We start from the raw sequence: 4,423 nt of genomic DNA, 5'->3' as shown, positions 1-4,423 counted from the left end.
ACACGAGTAGGTTGTCTAACCACCTGTTCCAAATTACAGCACATCAATAAGTCCAGTACACTGTGAACATGAGCACTGGGTTCATTAGAAGCAAACGGGTTCTCCCAATTTACACCAGGAAGGTTGAAGTCACCAGCAATAATTATTTTTTGTTGTCTAAAACCCAAGACGTGATCACATAAATCCTGCAAAAACTCCGGTGGAGCATCGGGACGGCGATAAATGGCTACTAGTACTAAGGAAAAGCCCCAGCATGACAATTTCAAGGTAATAGTTTCATGGTTATTGATTTGTTTTGAAAGTGCTGCTGAAATGTTTTGTTTAATCAGGACGGCAACGCCACCTCCTTTTGAACTTCTATCTCGACGAAATACTTGGTACGAAGGCGGAAATATACTGTTGTCGTGAACTTCACTTCGGAGCCAAGTTTCAGTGATCACAACAACATGAGGGCTGTATCCCAAGATCAAAGCTTCAAGAATATCACTTTTGTTCACAATGCTACGCGCATTGATATTTAAGAGGCGCAGTTCCTCAAGGCGAGAAGGTATCTGTCAATCCCTGGAGGAAACTTTTCGCCGAGTAACCAGTTCAACCCTCGAATGTGTGACATCATCCCATACGTAAAGTTCGTTATCTATTCGCAGTTTATCATGCAGAAGAATCACTTTCTTGCCCTGTTTTTTTTCCTCTTTTGCACTTTGCCATAAAAGCTTGCGTTTCCTTAGAGTATCCACCGAATAGTCATTCTGAATGTAAATTTTTGTTCCCTTTAACTTTCGTGCATTTTTAAGAACATCCTGCTTTTCGTTATAATTTTGAAAGGATACAATTACTGGCCTCATTTTACCCGGCTTTCCAATGCGGTGGATTCTTACAACAGAGCTGCATCTTACGTTTAGCTTGTCCCAAAAAAGGTTTTCAATCACCTCAGCGCGAAGAGTTGTCTCAGTTTCAGTGCTGCCCTCCTGAATGCCAAACAAAACCAGGTTTGAACGCCTGCTCCTATCATCAATGTCAGCTACTTTCGCTTGTAGCGATTTGACCGCCTGTTCTAGGCCGTCTATTCGATCGATATGCATTCCAAATTCGAGAAAACGCTTGTTAAGGTCTGAAATCATTTTTTCCATGTTGGACTGCTGATCCCTCAAAGTAGCCATCTCTGTGACCAACTTATTTTGGCCTTCCAGCAGTTTAGTCAATAAGGCTTCAGTGCTCGGCCCAGGGTTCAACTCAACATCCCCACATAACAAAAGTTTGCATGCACAAAAAACATTGCATAAAATTTCAAGACACTGGCGTGGGCATGGCAGGACCAGGAGGCCACGATAGTCACTTTTGATAGAGCTATAATAAACACTAACCTGCATAACGCAGAGGAACGGCCTATTAGGCAGCATGGCGAGGCCTGGTCCGCCACACCCACTGAAGTTGAAGCGATGCGGCATGGCTCTTATAAAGGCGTCTGAAGGAGTCACGTGGTATGGCGGGTTGATAACGTGAGGCCAGAAGCACTGACGATGCGGTGCAGAGCGTAATGTAGGATCCGCGCGTGCATCGAATTGAGTCCCGTCCGGCTGAATCCCGACCGACTGAAGAGCGGCCAACTGCGCCAGTAGAACTGTTGGATCCGCGCGTGCATCAAATTGAGTCCCGTCCGGCTGAATCCCGACCGACTGAAGAGCGGCCAGTTGCGCCAGCAGGACCTGCATAACGCAGAGGAACGGCCTATTAGGCAGCATGGCGAGGCCTGGTCCGCCACACCCACTGAAGTTGAAGCGATGCGGCATGGCTCTTATAAAGGCGTCTGAAGGAGTCACGTGGTATGGCGGGTTGATAACGTGAGGCCAGAAGCACTGACGATGCGGTGCAGAGCGTAATGTAGGATCCGCGCGTGCATCGAATTGAGTCCCGTCCGGCTGAATCCCGACCGACTGAAGAGCGGCCAACTGCGCCAGTAGAACTGTTGGATCCGCGCGTGCATCAAATTGAGTCCCGTCCGGCTGAATCCCGACCGACTGAAGAGCGGCCAGTTGCGCCAGCAGGACCTGCATAACGCAGAGGAACGGCCTATTAGGCAGCATGGCGAGGCCTGGTCCGCCACACCCACAGCGCTCGCCGACGTGAATTCGGATCGATTAGTCGAACCCGTTCAGTTCCCTCTGTCTTCGTCGGCCCCGTTTCCTAGTGAATTCGGAGATAACATTATTTATCGCTCAAAAAAAAAATCTGGAACACCGCTTCCGACTTTCTTGGAAGCATTTCAAGCACCTGCGGCACCGTCACCGATGGCTACTATAGCTATACGGTTTGAAAATCTCGTAATGAACGAAGTTTTCGGTGCTTCGTCGAATCTCTTGAAGCAAATGGGGAGTGATTATGGATGGGCTCACGCCACCTGGTTGGCGTGACTTTTTCAGGGAACGAAGCAAAGAAGTGTAAATTTAAGGGATCGTTTTCTTTGTTAGGCACAATATTATTGAGAACAGACTGCCTGACTTAAAGAGCGAAACGCTCTTTAAGGTGTTCTTCCTTTCGTGAAGCTTTAGTTTATGAAACTAGCGTCACGAGCGAAACATAAACAGATCCAAAGAGTTCACTTGTCTAAGACATGCTTGGATACTTGTTAATGCAAAATGGAAATATATCATTTAAATGACAACAAACTGGCCTTCATTGCATCTGTATGCACTTTTATATGCGCAACAGACATCCTCTGCACCTGAACTCTGCTGTTCCGTTAATTTGCGTTTTTTCGAGAAGCGGAGAGCTCTTTGATCGTCTCCGTCAACGAGTATTGTGGATGCACGTAGTGAATTTCCAGAATAGCACTTGACCTATAGGCAGGGGTCATTTTGAGGTGGATTCAGTGACCTTTGCATTCCCTTTAGGATGTTTGAAAAAAAGAAATGAAAGCCAGTGTCTCAGTCGTCTTCGTTCTGCCTCTGTAGTGTATTTGCAGCAGACCAGATTTATAGTTTCGCTTTACGCACAACAGAGCTCAGCGGCAGCTTTCATAACGTACAAAGCAGCGGGCTCCATCCCGTTCTACGTTCAAGTCTGCCGATATAGCGTGTGCTTGCTAGTAGCAGGCGACTTGAAAGGCAGCGCTTTAGAACAAAACGTCAAAGACGCACGTATTCGCCCGTGTACTTTCGGTTTATCCATTATGCTATAACGCTTGCGGGATCGTGAGAATGGCTTCACGGTTCATGTACTCCCTCATGGTTCCCCCGCATGGTACTCGGGAATGTGGGCGCATCAAAAAGCGTCATAAATCTGAACCATTTCTTTTTCTGTTGTGGCTGGACAGGCTTATCGTTTTGGTGCAGACATGCGCTAGAACGGCCACCTGCTGATATATATGAGAGTCACCAGGGCCCTCACCGTGCGCTTCTCAAGCTGCTGGCGAGGTGAGGTTTGCGAGTTGCTGAGAAGGGCTTAAGCCATGCGTTTGTGCCAACACCAGCTAGACTTTTTAGGTGAATTTGTGTGTGCTTGGTGCTTCAAACGGGATATTGGAACCGCAGGGAGGTTAGTACGTTGTAATGCAACTGGCGAGTTTGCATGTTGAACGCTGAATGACGAAATTGAGGGACCATGCATCACAGACGCTTTTTTTGCCCGCATCACATGACATGCTGTATACTGCATTAGCACTCAATCCCTTCTTTTTTGAAAAGTTTGTCATAGTAACACAAGCACCGGCAGTCACGCGTTTCGAGTATCGCGTTTGAATAGCTTAGCACAGTGTTCGTAGTCAGCTGAAACAGAAGCACGCTTCTGAAATGAAACTAAAAAAACTAACAGCTCTTTCGTAAGTGCGTTTTACCATGTGCCAACTTTCTCTTACGAAAATATTTAGCGTAAGATGCTTTTCTGAATGCGGGCCCCGAATTCTTGAAGATAATAGACAGACTTAAGATAGGTTATACTCAGAGTATTGCGTGCGCAGAGCTTTTTAGTCGTTGCGATTGCGCATTCATGATATACGCTGACTGCTGTGTGCACTAGCTTTCGAAATTCCCTTTCTCGTAGTGTCGTGCTTGACCATGACGCCCCGAAAATTATTTTGCGCGTATATCGTGAAGGTCCTAGTGCTATTCACTTGCGTCTATGATGGGAAAACCCCGTTTTATATCATGTACAGTGCGCCTACATAAACCCGTCAAACTGATAGCCTAAGTATACCCTATTCTGAATCTTTACAATGCTTATTAACGCCTCTTGTACTCGATTGCTGAAGGAGAGGTAGGGCGATGCCCATTTTTTTGACCAAAAAGATGAGCCTATCCCGCAGGTGGTGCAGTCACTTCCCATCCGCAAGCGTATTTAATACCATATCGCTAGCACTTGTAATCACTAATTTTGGCTTGTGATGACTAATTTATGGCTATAGTGCTGCTTTTTATGACTAAAGATG

The sequence above is a fragment of the Rhipicephalus microplus genome, chromosome 2 (genome assembly GCF_043290135.1).
Source record: "Rhipicephalus microplus isolate Deutch F79 chromosome 2, USDA_Rmic, whole genome shotgun sequence".
In the NCBI taxonomy this organism is placed as follows: domain Eukaryota; kingdom Metazoa; phylum Arthropoda; class Arachnida; order Ixodida; family Ixodidae; genus Rhipicephalus; species Rhipicephalus microplus.
This window is presented reverse-complemented; position numbering follows the sequence as displayed.